Source organism: Schistocerca piceifrons, chromosome 4 (genome assembly GCF_021461385.2).
Source record: "Schistocerca piceifrons isolate TAMUIC-IGC-003096 chromosome 4, iqSchPice1.1, whole genome shotgun sequence".
NCBI lineage: Eukaryota > Metazoa > Arthropoda > Insecta > Orthoptera > Acrididae > Schistocerca > Schistocerca piceifrons.
This window is the reverse complement of record NC_060141.1, coordinates 774,475,677-774,494,693: the sequence shown is the minus strand read 5'-3', so window position 1 is coordinate 774,494,693 and position 19,017 is coordinate 774,475,677.

Here is a 19,017-nt window from a genome sequence, read left to right as displayed (position 1 = left end):
CCAACCACTGCCTACCGTTCATGCATTAGACTCTCATAATTGCGATCTTGATTCTGCACAATTGTAAATTGACTTTCGCCACCTTTAGAATTTCAAAGAGAATATTCTAGTTCATGCTGTCAAAAACTTGTTCTAAGTCTGCAGATGCTGTACTGTCTCGTGCGTTCCTGCATTTCTCCGTATCCAAACTGATCTTCCCCGAGATCAGCCGCTACCAGTTTTCCGTTCTTCAGCAAAGATACGTGTTAGTATTTTGCAACTGTGACTTATTAAACTGAAAGTTCTGTAATTTTCACACCTTTCAGCAGCTGCTTTCTTTGTAATGGGAATTATTATATTCTTCTTGAAGTGTAAGAGTATTTCGCTTGCGCCATACATCTTCTCACCAGATAGACGAGTTTTGTCATGGCTGACTCTTCCAAGCTGATCTGTAGTCCCGACGGGATATCGTAATCTCCCGGGGCCTTGTTTCGAATCTTGTCTTTGGGAGCTCTGTCACTTCTACGCGCTGCATCATCTCTGCACTCTGTCTTCATGTAATTCCACTTTCCTTCCTGTAAAATTCCTTTCAAGCTCATCTCGCTAGTGTAGAACCTCTGTATACTCCTTCTAAATTTCGGCTTTCCCTTCTTTGTTTAAGGCTGGTTTTCCATCTGAGCTCTTGATATTCATACAGATAGTTCTGTTTTTTTCCAAAACGCTTCTTTCATGTTCCTGTAACCGGTATCTGCTCCTAAATCATTACATTTGTCTTCTAGCCAATCCTACTTAGCCATTTTGCCCTTCCTATCAATCTAGTTTTTTTGACCTTGTATTCCCTTTCACCTGCTTCATTTACTGCATTTTTACATTTTCTCCTCTCATCAGTTAAATTCATCTTCTCTTATGTTACCCAAGGATTTCTACTTGCCCTCGTCTTTTTACCTAATTGATCATCTGAAGCCTTCAACATTTCATCTTTCAAAGCTACACGTTCTTCTTCTACTGTATTCCTTTCCCCTGTTCTTATCAATCGATCCCTAATGCTCTCTCTCATACCCTCTACAACCTCCTGTTCTTTTCATTTTTAAAAAAAATCTACAGTTCATAAACAGTACATTGTTGTCAGAGATAACATCTGCCGTTGGAAATATCTTACAATTAATATCTGGTTCCGAAATCTCTGTCTTACCATTGCATAAAACCTGATATCTTCCGGTGTCTCCAAGTCTCTTCCACATATACCACCTTCTTTCAAGATGTTTAAACCGTTAGCTATGATTCAATTATGCTCTGTGCGAAGTTCTACCAGGTGATTTCCTCACGCATTCCTTTCCCCCAGTCCATATCCACCTACCATGTTTCCTTTTCTATCCTTACCTTCCATCGTATTCCACTCCCCCATCTCCATTAAATCTTCGTATCGCTTAATATTATGAATAATTTTTCCGTCTCATCGTGTATTTCTTCGATCTCCTCTCCATCTGCGGAGCTCGTTGGCATGTAAATGTGTACTAATGTGATGTATGTGGACATCATGTCTATTGTCGCTACAATAAGGCGTTCACTATGCAGTTCATAGTAACTTACACACGCTCCTATTTTTTTATTCGTTATTAAACCTCTTCCTGCATTACCCATATTTGATTTTGTTGTTATAACCCTGCATTCAGGTCACTAGAAATACTGTTCCTCCCGCCACAGAACTTCACTACCTCCCACTATATCTAACTTTAACCTATCCATTCCCCTTTTTAAATTTTCCAACCCACCTACAGAGTTGAGAGATCCGTAATTCCACTCTCTGTTCCGTAGAAGGCCAGTTTTGTTTCTCCTGACAATGAGATCCTCCTCAGTACTCCCCGATAGGAGATCCGAATTGGAAACTATTTTACTCGTACCTCCGAAATATTGTACCCAAAAGGATGTCATCATCGTTTAACCATAAAGTAGAGGTGCACGCCCTCGGGAAAAACTACGGCTACAGTTTCCTCTTGCTTTCAGCCGTTCGCAGTACCAGAACAGCAAGGCTATATTGGTTGATGTCACTCATCCAGACTGTTTCCCTTGCAACTACTGGAAAAACTACTGCCCATCTTCAGGAATCACACCCTTGTCTCGCCTCTCAACAGATACCCCTTCATTGTGGTTGCTCCTATGCTACAGCTATGTGTATCGCCAAGGTACGCAAGCCTCTCCACCGACTGCAAGGTGCATGGTTCATTGTGGCGGGAGGGATCAGGAGGGTGAGGGGGTATGTGATCTCGTCATAAATTATCTCGTTTTAAATACCGTGATTTGTTCGATCTTCCTCCACGACGATCTGAGCCGTATACAGCTCAAAATACCCATCACCTCAAAATTTAATTCTCTGTGTTTCAAATATTCCTTCATTCACTCGGTCTTGGGACTTGCAGTTGGGGCTTTCGGTGTAAAACTCAGCGCTAATTTCTCATTTTCATTCCTTTACTATCTCTTCCTGTCTTGATCTGCATTTCGCCGCGATCGAGTACCACGCTGGAAATAATGCTGAACCTTCTACTGCCAGGAACATCGTTCTCCTCCTTTTCGTTACGGTATCAAAATTTCATTCCGAATGCAGACGGTCGTACGTAAACATGGTAAAACGAACACTCGTAGCGAAAACAAAATTATGTGTGGATATGTAAGAAATCAGAGCGCGTCCGCTGCGTCCCTCACGTAGACTGTATGATGTGTATAGATCTCTTTTTTTTTTTCTTTTTCTTTAGTCGAATTTTTATGCTGTTTACAAATGGCAACACCTAAACTTCCCATGCGAATTAAAGGCATAGAAGTATCAATGAGCGATTCTGGTAGCTGGAGTGCAAGGTTACTGTTAGTCACGTCTTTTACAGTTTTGGTGGTGATATTTGAACAGAAACTTTCATCCACTAACACATATTTCTTTTTACCTAACGAAGCAGTGATGTACTAGTTTTCATAGATTTCACTTAAAATGTATTAATATAATGAAATATTTTCTTAAAAATTTTCATACCATATTTTACCATCCTTTTGGTTAAATTTCCGAATAAATACACTTCTTTTATTTCTAGCTGGTAAGTCAAGTGCCAGTTTTCGTAGTTATAGCTTAAAATGTTTTAATATTTATTTAATAATGAATAATTTTCGAAAAAATTTTCACCCACTAGCTTACCCTCTTTAGTGGCTGAATTTCAAAAACTGCTCGAGTAAAATATTTTGTTTCTGATTCAGAAACCAAATACCGATTTTCGTAATTCTATTCAAAACTGCCTTAATAGCGACGTGCTTTCAGTTTCTCCGCTTTGTTAGTGGCATTTCTAACAATCCGTTCTTACCCCTTGCCTACAATATTAGATCCACTCTCTCTCCAAATTCCAAATTTCTATGCTTAGTGGTTTGCGTAGGGCAGTTATGAGTCAGGGAATCAGTCTCGCCTTATTTCATCCCACCAGGGGCTGAATTTCTGAAAACAGTGAAACTCGTATTTTTCTTTCATTTATAAATGAGAAGCGAAACACAGTGAAAGTCGTATTTTTCTTTCATTTATAACTGACAAGCGAAACACCAATTTCCATAGAATTAACTTTAGTAATTCAATTTCAAAAATTATTTCATCCCCAATTTCATCCCTTTGGCGCTGAATCTTCAGAAATACTGAATCTCGTGTTTTGAAAAGGATACTTGCTACTCACCATAGAGTGGAGATGCTGAGTCACAGATAGGCACAACAGAAGGAGTGTTTGAAAGTAAGAAGTTTGTGTGTGCGTTTATGTTGTCTATTTCCGACGAAGGCCTTGTTGGCGGAAAGCTCACATTCAGTCTTTTTGTTGTAGGTATCTGCGACTCAGCAACTCCAGTCTACGGTGAGTAGCTACTATCCCTTCCAGAATACTGAAACACGTATTTTCTTATTTGTAACTAGAAGTGAAATTAGCATTTTCATAGATGTAGCTGTAAAAATACTTATGTTTCTTTAATGCTTCAAAATGGTTCAAATGGCTCTGAGCACTATGGGACTCAACTGCTGTGGTCATCAGTCCCCTAGAACTTAGAACTACTTAAACCTAACTAACCTAAGGACATCACACACATCCATGCCCGAGGCAGGATTCGAACCTGCGACCGTAGCAGTCGCACGATTCCGGACTGCGCGCCTAGAACCGCGAGACCACCGCGGCCGGCTCTTTAATATTGATTTAGTTAAATAAATTTTTACCTACTATTTCACCCTATAGGGATTAACTTTCCAAAGATACTGAAACCCGTATATCTTTATTTCTGTCTGAGAAACCAAATGCGGTACCAGTTCACGTAGACCTAGCTCCGAAATTGACCTACTAACGATATATTTTCATGAAACATTTCATCATAAATTGTTCATTAATGTTACCAAGATAACGATCCGTAAGATAAAATTCATATAGTAGGGACAGAGCAGTCGACGTGAAAACGTGCAAGCGTGTGGCAGTTGGCCTCATTGACATCAAACGACTCCGTGTTGCTAACATTTGTGCAGTACAGGGCTTTCTGCCACTACAGTGATATTCGTATTTGTCTGGAATTGTAGCACAGGACGAGATCACACGCTGTGACGAGAGACTACTCACTGTGTACTTAGCAAGAAAGGGCCAGCCACGTGTCCTCTTCGCTACGAAGGACATTCGCTTTCAGAGTGTGCTCAACGCTACAGCACAGCAGTTACTTTCAGTGTAGGTCGGTGATTCCTTTACAAACGAAATTCTGGAAGTACTGCTCTGAATTAATTCTGGCACCAGTACGAAATTGACGAACTAGACTGTAGAGTCAGGGACAGTTGAATCCTCTAAACATGGAATCCTTGAGAAGATTTTCTGATACCATCGATTTATACTGTTTACCTTATCACTGCAAGAAACAATGAGACGATTTAGAAAATAAAAACATTAATAAAACACTTTCTACGGCTCACACCAACATTTTGTTAAAATTATGATAATACTAGTACAGAAATTAAATACATATTTGGCAGATCTATGTTTAACAATAAAACTTTCTCGAAGTTTAAAAATTTTTACAAAAGAATAACCAAATTAAATTTAAGGAAAAATCTTTGGGTATTAGTTTCTGTTCCTCAGAAATCTCCATCCTTGCTAACAGAGTTGTGAAGTTAACTGTAGAAGTCAGAGTGTTCGTAACATTTACCAGTGACACGTAGTTTTGTCCATTCACTGTTTAATTCTTCAAAGCCAAGAGATGAACAGATGAGTAACTGAAATGTCTAAGATTGTACGAATTATTAAGTGTTAGTGAATAACCATCTAGATTTTATATCTTCACGAATCTGATAACTTTTATAAATCCCAAGAGCGTTAGTATTCTTCGCACTCTTAAACCAGAATTTTATTAAAATTCAGACCTTGAAGAGATTGTGGTAGAATTTTATCAGGAGTGTGGACAATCTTCAGTAATCAACTAGTTTAAAGTTTTATTAATGAGAAGTCGACACATATCGACATTTTGAAAATAATCGATACTGTGAAGTGTATTAAAATTCTGTTTTAAAACTTTATCGGCGATTGTGGTTAAGAAGATCGGGTTTAAAGTGGAATATTTCGTTAAATGAGAACAAGATTGAATTGATTCTCTAGTGACATTAATTAATTATTTAAGGAAAAATTAGGAGAATTTCAATTTATTCTGGCAAAGATATCAAGGAGTGTCAGACCGCACAACGAACATATAGAAACTCTGTGACTTTGTTAAACTGTCAAAAAAATTTATTACGATAAAACTTTTCTACACCTGGGACTGGTGAATTTTGATGCGTCTATCCTTATCCTCTAGGTTGAATCTGCTACAGCTTAATGTTTTTCTTTATGGGTTTTTCAAGTAACTGGGAAAATACCTTATGATTTGATCTGCAGCGGACCGTCGATGTTGGGTACACGGTAAGGCTGTTGAGAAGCCCTTTGGCTTGTAGATTGCCTTTCTTTCCCCTGCTGCAGACATCGTTGTAGAGTTGCTGCGACAGGATCGGCACTTCAGCGCAGACGTGGCAACCGTGATAGGACACCAAAGCTGGATAGAGCACGGCAGTGATCGGAGTGCATAACGGCTGAAGTCAAGACAGCCGATACGACTGCAGTGGTGGGGAGGAAGAAACCCCAACGTCGGTTTTGGTAAAGAGTTTGTACAGGTTCGAGTTGCCGCTGCTCGCAGTCGGCGACGCCCGTTGCCGTGACGTCGTTTGCAGCCGACGACACCTGTGTAGCCGTTAGCGGTCGTCGACGTCCGTTGCCATAGCGCCGTTTGCAGCCGACGACTCTGGTGCAGAGTAGTTGCTAGTGGTCAGCGACGCCGTTACAGAGTCGCTGGTCGGAGACAGCGACGCAGTTGCAGTAGACACGGGTCCCAGACGACGAGGCCGGCAAGTCGTCGTTGTAGCAGTGCAAGACAGCCTCGGTGAGTCGTTTTCATTACGAGAGAGTAACGGGAAGTGCGAGTGAGTGTATTAATTTGTAGAAGGTTAGGATTGAAGTGAGCACGGAACAACAGTATAACTTTGAGTCATTGTATTTGTGGGTTTTCACTATAAAATGGAAGCACAAAAAGGTGAACCATTCATAACAGATGAAAGGGAGCAAGTCTAACGAGACTGTAGGGAAACCAGAAAGGAACACAGAGAGATTAGAAAAGGAATAGCCGAACAAAAGAAGCATGCGAACGAAAGGTGTGCACAGCTGGAGAAGGAAAATTTATCTCTAGCTACGCAATTGGCAGGAATTAGTAGTAGGCCTATTCTTCAGGCTCTATCAGTTAAGTTAGATGATACGAAAACCGAATTATCACAGTCTATGGACAGAAGGAAAACCGAATTGTCGCAGTCCTTAGATAATAGTATAGATGCTTTGAAAGTGGCGATCGGTGGACAGATAAATGATATTAGAAAGGATAACGATACTTTCAGACAAGAAGTTGCGGAACATTTAACAGAAGTAGCTTCTCAATTGCAAACACACATTTGTGATACCAGGGAAGAAAAAGAGAAGCTGATACAAGATATACACAAGCTTTCGGAAGATATTGCTAGTTTGAAATCAAATCTCTCCACCAATCTCGAAACTAACAACAATGATTTAAGAGAAGAGATCCAAAACATTATTAAAGCTACCAGGGATGAATTTACTGACTCTCTGGCGGAAGTTAAAACTGTTTTTAACAATATACAGGAAGAAAAATTATCTCAGATCACAAGTGAGCTAGAAAAGGAAAAACAAGAACTCTCTTCGCTGAGCAACGAATAGGGAGGAATGGAATAGAATTAAACGAGTCTTGGCAAAGAGAATCTTTTGAACAATGCGGTAAGAAACGAGACATTTAGAACTGATCGTAATATAGGTTTTGTAGTGGACATTAACCATGACGTAACTAGGTATGGATTGTCTGTGTTACCTCCCTGAACACAACGGGAAGAGATTTCAGGTGCTAGCTCAAAAGCCCGAGATAAAATAATATTAGACGAAAATTCCGTACGGTATAATACCTCTGAAGGGGGCACGGAGAAACCACGCGTAAATGGGAAAGAACCCATGGTTATTGCTTGTACTAAAGATTTGTGGGAAGAAATTCGGATTGGAAATAGTCGTCGATTATCGTACCAATTTCCTGGTTCTAAACCCGAAGGCTCAGTACATCCCATTGTGTTGATAAAAACATTTGAGGATGCTTTACCCCGGACGTGGGACATCTGGAAGGGAATCCGCCGAATGGGGATTATTAAATGCAAAATAGTTTCGTAATTGGGAGGATTTTGTCTACCAATTTAAGGAAAAATATTGGTCAGAAGGGGAGCAACAAAATTATTGGATCCGGCCCCTTTCACTCGTAGTTGGGGAGGATTCCGAAAATACTTCGAGTAGCATTGAATCAGAGTAAAGTTTTTAGACGAACCTACCAATGAGGGACATCTAATTAAGGTGTTAATAAGTCGCATGCCGGCATATGTAAAAGAGAAATTAATAGGGAGAGATTCGGGAAGAGTAAGAAGTATTTTAAGTTACTTAGAACAATTAGATATTTTAAATAAATCCTGTGAAGATGAGAGGTTAAGAATTTTGAGAGATAATTTTAGGCGAGGAACTGATTCAGGTGGTGGTTCTGGAGAACTTCGTAATTCTCATTATCGCCAAGTAAAGCGACCTTACCCATCGAATAACAGTAGCTGTCGTAATGTTAGGGCTTGCAACAACAGTAATAATAGCAATCCAAATTTTCGTAACAATAATGAGGAGAATGACGGAAAAAGAAGAGAAAAAGTTCGCAGAAAACAGGAAGAAAAGTCGTCTCAAATTCAGGAGTACCCTGTAGGGGCAGTAGTGACAGAAAATATGGGAAACGAGGAAAGTCTTTCGATGGGGGCCGTATCGAGAGACAAATAAGATCTAAATATCGATCCAAAAGGCTAGGAATAATAAATTTAAAGAAGGAAAGAGACCTCAGTGAAAAATTATGGGAAGCAACTGTGATCATAGAAAGAGGTGATGTTAGAAAACCGTGCGTCCAAGGGCATATAGATGGGGAAAGAGTCACCATGATGACTGATTGTGGCGGTGAAGTCTGTGTAATAGATGAAGCATATTTTAGAGATAGGGAAGAAAACCTGAAATGTCCAGAACTTCTCATAACAAGTGTCAAGATAGTAGGAGTTACAGGCAGACATGGACAAAATGTAAAGCTACAGGTGTGGATTTCTTTTGCAATTGCCGGTCTTAGATTGTACCAAAACTTTTTGACAGTTTCTAAGATTAATATACCCGGTCTTTTGGGATTAGATTGGTTAAATAACCATGGGGTTACTCTACAATTTGAGAAACGGTTTATGATATGCACTGTACAGGGTAAGCATTTTGAATCTCAGTTTTGTAAAGGTGAACTTGAGGATGTTCAGAATGTAGAGAAAGCACACCTATGTGGTGTCCCAGACATACCAGTTAATGATAAACTAGTAGAACAAAGTAATGAAAATCGCTTCGAAAAGAAATTAAAAGACTATGATTATTTATCACCAACGGAAGAAACACAATTAGCAGACTTATTGGTAAAATATAGGGAAGTTTTCTCCGTTATACCCGGTCGCATAGCAGGGTATGAATGCAAACTTAAGACTGAAGATGATAAGCCTTTCTTTAAGCAACCGTAACCCATACCTATAGCCATTAAACCAGCTGTAGCTCTCGAACTAAAAAATATGATAGATCAAGACATTAATGAAAGATCTCAAAGCCAATATAACAATCCGATTTTAGTTGTAAAAAAGGCAGACGGCAGTGTGAGATTAGTTTTAGATGCACGGACACTGAATCGAGTGATTGAAATGGAACGAGATCGACCCTTACTTATGGAAGAAGTGTTGGCCCCATTAAAATGGGGCAAGTACATCAGTACAATGGATTTAACTGGCGGTTACTGGCAAGTAAAACTCCATACAGATTCTATGTACAGATTCTAGGCCATATACTGCATTTTTATTTGAGGGCTGGTCATTCCAATTAAAACTTTTACCATTCGGTCTTAACGTATCGATATTTATGAGGGCGTTGGATTTAGCTCTTGGAGATGACTTAACACAGAAAATCATACTGTATGTGGATGACTTGTTAGTAATCTCTGATAATTGAGAAGAACACAGAGAATTATTGGAAAAGGTATTTGATAAGTTTAAACAAAAGGGAGTAACACTTAAGTTAGCTAAATCTATATTTGGCAGCAAGGACGTTAAATTTCTTGGTCATATAATTGATGCTAAGGGGATTAGACCTGACCCCAAGTAGAGTAGAGGCTATAGTGCGATGTCCCTATCTGCAAGATAAAAAACAATTAAAATCCGTTCTACAAATGGTAAATTTTTTTAGGAAGTTCATGTCAGGAGATTGTATAATTAACCCATGTATTAGAATTTTGCTTAATCAAAAGACACCCTGGCGTTGGAGTGATAAAGAGAAGGAAGCTTTTAACAATGTAAAAAAAAATTTTGTATTTTCAGGGTTACTGTACCACCCAGATTTTAATGAAGAATTTAAAATGACTACAGATGCCTCGAATTATGGCACAGCATGTGACTTTTTCAATGAGATTTTGGGAAGGATTCTAAGGATTACTGAAGTATAGTGTTCGCTAGTCGCATACTGAATGAGCACAAACGAAACTATTGGGTAACAGAAAAGGAAGCCTTAGCCGTTGTGTGGAGTTTCAAAAGGTTTGGATATTAATTAGCAGAAAACAAAACCATAGTATATATACAGATCATCAGGCACTTACATTCCTGATGAAAAGTAAATTATTACATCAGTGACTAATGAGGTGGATGTTAGCCCTACAAAAATTTAATTTCGAAGTAGAATATACAAAAGGTTCGTAGAATACAGTATCTGAAGCTTTTTCAAGACTGCCTGTAGGAACTGGAGAGTATCTGGAAAGGTTAAACAACAACAACACACATTAGGATCTATTTCCTGAAGCAAGGGGACCATAATAAAAAGTTAGCTAAGTGAATAATGGAGGAACAAGAATTAGATGAGAATTTAAAAGCAACAATGCAAGATTTATGAAATCACACTCTGGTATCTGGTAAGAAAGGTTGCTGGTTACTTCGTAATGAGATCTTGTATTGGAGGAGTGATAAGGAACAAGGTAAATGGAGGATTTGTGTGCCCTCTCACGTAACTGAACAACTTATTGAATACACACACCAAGGTTACAGACACTGTGGTATTAGAAAATGTCTGATGCATATGATCAGACATTACTATTTTAGGGATAGGGGAAGAATAACGAGAAAAATAATCAATGTATCCACGTTATGCCAAAAGGTGAAAGAAACGGCACCAGCTTTACATTATCATATGTACCCTATAATTCCAGATAGGTTACTAGACCTCATAGCTGTGGATCTCCTAGGACTCCTTCCGACTGGGAAACGAAAACAGAGATATATTTTTGTGATGAGTGATTGTTGGTCAAAATACGTTCAGTTATATCCACTTCACACAACAAATGCATGTAACCTGAGTAGATGCTCTGAAAGAGATTATGTAGTGAAAGTGGGTGTTCTGAAGACAATATTGTCAGATAATGGGAATCAGTTTAGAAGTAAAATCTATAGGACTATTATGGAGAAATTTTAAATTCTCCACATTAGAACTTCAAGATATTATCCGCAAAGTAACCTGGCCGAGAGGGTAATACAAGAAATCGTACGACTTCATAGAGTGCATTGTGCACATAAACATTCAAAGTGGCCTGAGATACTAACTGAATTTGAATTATTGTTAAATGAGTTGCCTCATATTAGTACAGATGTATTGCCCTTGGAAGTAATGAAAAACGAGGTGTTAGGAGAAACATTATTACATCTTTTACCATGGCCTGAAAATAACAGCCCCCCTGTAGATATGAATCAATATACCGTGAGGAAAAAACTCGAAGTCAGTGCAGAAAAAAGACTACAGCGGTATAATCAGGATGCAAAAGTGCCCCAGTTTAATAAGGGAGAAAAGGTTATGGTTAAGACACATATTAAGAGTTCCAAGATTAATAAACAAATCTCGAAGTTGTCCCATATTTTTCAGTGTCCATGGGAGGTTATAGATAGTCCCCATCCCAAAGTATTACGTTTATATGACCCCATAAGTAAGTAAAAGAAGGGGACTTATAACGTGACACAAGTTAGAAAATATTGGGAGATTAGAGAACTATAATCTCAGGAGGTTCACTGATTTTTAGTTGAGGTAGTGATCACAGGGTTCAAGTTGTGACAGTGGTTATTTTACGACAACCTTCCTCATTTTCTACCTTATTCGAATTATCTAAGAATGAAGTAGATAGATTCGAAGCCCACAGGGTTCAAGCTGTGACAGTGGTTACCTTACGACAACCTTCCTCATTTAGTTTTGTCATTGAGACTAGGGTTCATTCAAGGAATGATGTGTAAGTATACTCTGCAATGTCACCTAACTGGAATATAGTAATCATTGGGGCCATGGGCGTCAGTTTAAGAAAAAGGGCAGTAATAAACTCTAATTAACAAAAAGAAATCCATCAGAGCAATTGGAAGTAAGAGGATGATAAGATGGTTGTATATACTTAAAGAAATTAAAGTTGGACTCTGATAACTAGTCTAGAACATTCTCAAATGGTAGTTTATAAAATGCACATGTCGAGTGTGATAATACACATTATTCAAACCCTTGGGATAAAACCAGTAAACTTGTGTTAATTTAAAATATTAAAGAATCTGTAAAGAGTTCATATCCATAGGGGATCTGATACCTGATCTCTCAAAAACGTATCGCAATATATATTTATAAATCAAGATAAATTATTAAAAACTTAAACATCAATTGGTAGAAATAAATAATTTGGAAACACAGTAAAATTTCATTAATAGAAGGTATTTTGGTACTAACCAATGATTACGTATTATGAAAGAATAAATACACTCCTGGAAATGGAAAAAAGAACACATTGACACCGGTGTGTCAGACCCACCATACTTGCTCCGGACACTGCGAGAGGGCTGTACAAGCAATGATCACACGCACGGCACAGCGGACACACCAGGAACCGCGGTGTTGGCCGTCGAATGGCGCTAGCTGCGCAGCATTTGTGCACCGCCGCCGTCAGTGTCAGCCAGTTTGCCGTGGCATACGGAGCTCCATCGCAGTCTTTAACACTGGTAGCATGCCGCGACAGCGTGGACGTGAACCGTATGTGCAGTTGACGGACTTTGAGCGAGGGCGTATAGTGGGCATGCGGGAGGCCGGGTGGACGTACCGCCGAATTGCTCAACACGTGGGGCGTGAGGTCTCCACAGTACATCGATGTTGTCGCCAGTGGTCGGCGGAAGGTGCACGTGCCCGTCGACCTGGGACCGGATCGCAGCGACGAACGGATGCACGCCAAGACCGTAGGATCCTACGCAGTGCCATAGGGGACCGCACCGCCACTTCCCAGCAAATTAGGGACACTGTTGCTCCTGGGGTATCGGCGAGGACCATTCGCAACCGTCTCCATGAAGCTGGGCTACGGTCCCGCACACCGTTAGGCCGTCTTCCGCTCACGCCCCAACATCGTGCAGCCCGCCTCCAGTGGTGTCGCGACAGGCGTGAATGGAGGGACGAATGGAGACGTGTCGTCTTCAGCGATGAGAGTCGCTTCTGCCTTGGTGCCAATGATGGTCGTATGCGTGTTTGGCGCCGTGCAGGTGAGCGCCACAATCAGGACTGCATACGACCGAGGCACACAGGGCCAACACCCGGCATCATGGTGTGGGGAGCGATCTCCTACACTGGCCGTACACCACTGGTGATCGTCGAGGGGACACTGAATAGTGCACGGTACACCCAAACCGTCATCGAACCCATCGTTCTACCATTTCTAGACCGGCAAGGGAACTTGCTGTTCCAACAGGACAATGCACGTCCGCATGTATCCCGTGCCACCCAACGTGCTCTAGAAGGTGTAAGTCAACTACCCTGGCCAGCAAGATCTCCGGATCTGTCCCCCATTGAGCATGTTTGGGACTGGATGAAGCGTCGTCTCACGCGGTCTGCACGTCCAGCACGAACGCTGGTCCAACTGAGGCGCCAGGTGGAAATGGCATGGCAAGCCGTTCCACAGGACTACATCCAGCATCTCTACGATCGTCTCCATGGGAGAACAGCAGCCTGCATTGCTGCGAAAGGGGGATATACACTGTACTAGTGCCGACATTGTGCATGCTCTGTTGCCTGTGTCTATGTGCCTGTGGTTCTGTCAGTGTGATCATGTGATGTATCTGACCCCAGGAATCTGTCAATAAAGTTTCCCCGTCCTGGGACAATGAATTCACGGTGTTCTTATTTCAATTTCCAGGAGTGTATCATGAAAAGTTACTGAAAATCTTATCTGTAAGTAATTAATTGACTTCTGGTTGATAAGATGGATCTGTATAATATGAGTGGATAAACTAGTTCTATTAAACAAAAAAGATAAAATGCTGTAATCTGTTATAAGATAATGTTGGTTTTAAGAGTAACCACCATAATGGGTGACAATTAAATTTAAGAGTTTAACACCTTAGAATGACTTATAGTCTAAATAGTTAGTACTAGAACGACTAACAAGGAACTTACCTAAAGAAGAGTACTATGTAGTCTGAAACAATTTCTTCAAATATTCTTAAAAGGGGTAATATGAATGATTCCTATGAATGATTGGTAGGGAATGATACAAAAAAGGGATGGATATATATATATATATATATATATATATATATATATATATAAAAACTAAAATGATGTTTATAGTCAATATTAAAACGTTTAAGAGTACTAAAGGGAAAGATGTTAATAAACTTTGGAAAAGAAAAACAAGTTAGTATACAAAAATGAACTGGAACAATTAATCATAAAGTAAATGAATTATGTCTAAGTTAACACTAACATTTTCAGATTAATATGAGAAAATAATAGGTTTAGTAGACCTGGAGTCGCTCAGCTAGTGGTGAGGATATGTGATGTTTCAAAAGTGTAATCAGTAAACATTGCGTTTCTTTACCACCTGAGCGACGCCCGGTAAGAAATGTTAATATATATATTTATTTGTTTGTGGTATGTTAAGTGGAGACTTGTTATTTACAAAGATTTTGTTTCATTCATGTCGAGCGTGGCAGCAAGGTGATTCAATGGGGACTCCAGACGCGTCGGACGACGAGAGCTAACCACTATTGCATCGTAGTCGACGGCCGGCGGCTGGAAGAACCGTTGACACATCATGCTGACCGTTATCAAAAATGGTTTATTTTTTAAAAAAAAGTGAAAAAGGAGTTCATTGTTGAATATGGAATAATAAAGTTTGTAATTGGATGTCAGTTGGTTGTCAATAGTTAAATAAACTTCGAGTTGGAAGTTAAAACTGCCAGTTGACTCTGTTGTTACAACATACATCGCAAATATTACTTGTGTGTGAAATTTGTAAATTTTATTAAAATTCAGACTTCTTGAAGAGATTCTGGCAGAATTCGATCCGGAGTATGGATGATCTTCAGTAATTAACTAGTTTAAAGTTTTATTAATGAGAAGTCGATACGTACTGACATTTTGAAAATAATCGATACTGTGAAGTGTATTAAAATTCTGTTTTAAAACTTTATCGGCGATTGTGGTCAAGAAGACAGGGTTTAAAGTGGAGTATTTCGTTAAATGAGAACAAGATTGATTCTTTAGTGACATTAATTAATGATTTAAGGAAAAATTAGGAGAATTTCAATTTATTCTGGGAAAGATATCGAGGAGCGTCAAACCGCACAACGAACGTATAGAAACTCTGTGACTTTGTTGAACTGTCAAAAAATTTTTTTGCGATAAAACTTTTCTACAGCAGGGACTGGTGAAATTTGCTGCGTCTATCCTTATCTTCTAGGTTGAATCTGCCACAGCTTAATGTTTTTCTTTATGGGTTTTTCAAGTAACTGGGAAAAGACCTTATGATTTAATCTGTAGCGGACCGTCGATGTTGGGTACACAGTTAGGCTGTTGTGAGGCCTGATGGTTTGCAGATTGCCTTTCTTTCCCCTGCTGCAGACATTGTTGCTGAGTTGCTGCTAACAGGATCGGCGGTTCAGCGCATTCTCCGTAGTTCACCTATTTTACTTCAATCAAATACTGGGAATGTTTCTTATGGTAAGACCACAGTGAATACTGGTCCCGTCATTGGAAAACTTATATATTATAATGTATTAATTTCCATTCACACTAGCTATGAATTTTGTTCTTAAGCTATAATGCCATGACATACCCACTATTCTTGTGCATTTTCTCCACGAATGAATAAAACTGCAACTACTTATACAACTTTCAATTTAAACTTCCTTCTACCTTTCATCTTTAGTGGCACCTACAGAAAACGTACCCCATGAATAGAAATGCAGTTATATGAATGTATATGTCTTTGAAAGACATTTAACTGCCATAGAGGAATATGCTAAGTGCATGGAAATTACAGTTTTTTAAAGCTGTGTATTCCATTTGTGTTGGTTCAATTAGGCTGCCTTGTTGGTCTGACATCTTTCCAGCTTGACATTTACAATTTATTACATTGACAGAAGGATAATGCTAAGAATGGAATAATACTCTCAATTACTGTGACTGAATATTTATGTGTGTATTTAAGGAAAGGTAAGAAATGGTAGAAGATATAATCGTAGAAGGAGCGTTAGATGTACTGAATAATGGACTGAGATTTAATGTACGTTACATACTACAACGTACTATGATTACAAATGTTATAGATAATTCAAAAGTAACACTGGGTATGGCAGTGCTTCCCATTGTAGACCCAAACAGAATTACTGCTAATACCTTTAATTCGTTTCACAGCAAATACAATGGATGACAATCATAGTCACCAGCTGAGAACAAACCCATGTAATAATATTCAAAATTAACTACTACGCATAAAAGCTGTTAAACGTGACATATTAAATAAAATTCATCATTATTTTGAAATGAATGATGGAACTAAGTAAAATCATGATCAAACAAATAAATGTAAAGTCCAAATCAAGGAAGCCATTAATTATGTATAATTATGAGCTCCAACCATATATGTGTAACAAAAAATTCATAAAATTCACATATATATCCAATCTATTATTAATTGCATTGACAACTGTTACTATATTTAATGCAAACAATTTGATTATATACTCAAAATATTCTATACATATAAAAATCAATGCTCTCACACAGACAAATAATCTATAAGGATTCTCGTATTCTGTTTTGATCAACAGAAAATTACTGAAAACTGTGTGAGAGCATATCATATATACAATACATTGATACATTCAAGCTGACATTTGGATATTGGGATAAAAATGCGCAACAACAAAATCACTATAATAATGTAAATATCTAAAATAAACAGATTATGGTCCACATGTACAATAGAAGATTATTCTTAAATCAGAGATTTCAAATAATAAATTGATGAAATATATCGTAATTTTTCAATGCATTTGTATATATACCTTAAGTAATTAGTATTACATAATATTCGTTCGACTGGAACGAAGTACCCATATCAAAGTTTTTCGACCTAGTCTTCGTCTGTGATAGTTCAGAACGCATTTGTAAGGAGGTGTCAAAACGTACGTATAACAGTGCTGTCATATCAGGAGTGAGTTCATGAATCCATCCCCCACAAAACTTTCTATATCACTGAGAATCCTAGGAGGTTCTGATTTCCAGTGTATGTTAGAAATTCTGGTGATAATTTCTACGACAGACAACGAATACGAATATCTGAATCACACCAAGAAACCCGATACAGTAAACACAAGTAAGAAGAGACGAATTGTTTGAGGATATTTCATGCGGCCGAGCGGTTCTAAGCGCTACAGTGTGGAACCACGCGACCGCTACTGTCACAGGTTCGAATCCTGCCTCGGACATGGATGTGTGTGGTGTCCTTAGGTTAGTTAGGTTTAAGTAGTTCTAAGTCCTAGGGGACTGATGACCTCAGAAGTTAAGTCCCATAGTGCTCAGAGCCATTTCAACCATTTTTTATATTTCATGTATTAGCCGAATGTGCCTGTTATGCTACCAGAGTACAAAATTTTACCACGTAAAATAGTGAGGAAAGATTTCTCCTTCTAAAGCAGTCGATTATAAATAGATCCAGGGCTCGACTTATGATAGGAGTCGAGAATCCAAAGGAATTTTTTCACATATTCGACAGCCCAAACCATAAATATGATAACAAGGTAAGGGTAGTCAGGATCTCTCAGAGACGCCATCTCTAAATTCGTGGCCATTGTGTCCCTTTCAGCAGGTAAATACATTCTTTTTTATTACACAAACATCAGCATGAAAACGTTTTACTCGTCGACTGGGACGTATTCGGAAGCTACGCTACACGAGAGACATGCAGTTCACTGTAAACTGACCCAATGTGACTGTCTAACAGCCTGACGCATCACTTCTGGCTCTAAACACTTATTACCTCTTCGGTCTGAAAATTACCTGAATGGAGATCTAACAAGGTGACCTCCCGGACTCTTCATTGACTTTCTTCACACATACAGGATTTTAGGAACTGCGCCCCGACATTATGGTCCTTAAGGTTCTCAAGTACTTCGAAATGATTGAAGATCATCCGAGAGCTGCCATGTACAAAGTCATACCTGCGTATTAACATCTTCGCCGGTAGCTGAGCCCCGAAGTGACCCGAAGTCACTAAGAGAGAAAGTCAAACCAGATTTAAATGTGGCAATTAGCCCTGCAAAGGCGATGAGACGGGAGAAACTGAAAGGTAACAAGCTGGAAATTTATCCGAACGAGAAACTTAAAATGGCCATAAGAAGGAACAAACCGTGGATAGTAAGAGAGAGCCGAATCTATTCACGCTAGGAAGTCGCTATGAACGTTGGGCAAGCGATGGCAGCGAGACACCTAAAACACGCAGAAAACAACTAAGTCTTGTCAAAGAGCTTTGAGTAATGGACGAGACCACACATTCGTATAAAAGAGCGATAGATAACATGAGCTTGATTTATTCGTGCTTGAAGGGTTATTTACAATCCGCAGGTGCAGACACTGTTCTTAATAAAAATTGACCAAGCCAGTGATTTCAGACATTGCTGAATTTTATTTGATACTCAGTATTGACCCATAATATGGAAACCGTATTGAATGTACCGCTCAAGCCGAACTAGAGCCAGCAGGAGGCATTGCTGCCATGTTAGTCTGCTCCTTCCCAACATATAAGTGCCAACGGGAACCAGTAGTTTGAAAACAAAAAGTGGATTATTTCGAGACGGAGTCGCAGTCTTTCTTGTAAAGCAATGTCGAAATTTAATGCTAGGAAGAGACAATCTGTGTAGTAAAGAAATAAGATCAGAACTCCCAAGTGTTACTTCCTCCCATAGTTACAAACGGTAACAGACAGCATAAAACTCAAAGATGCCTTAATCAATCTCCAGACGAATGTTAAGCGTACTTCAGTAGGCAGTCC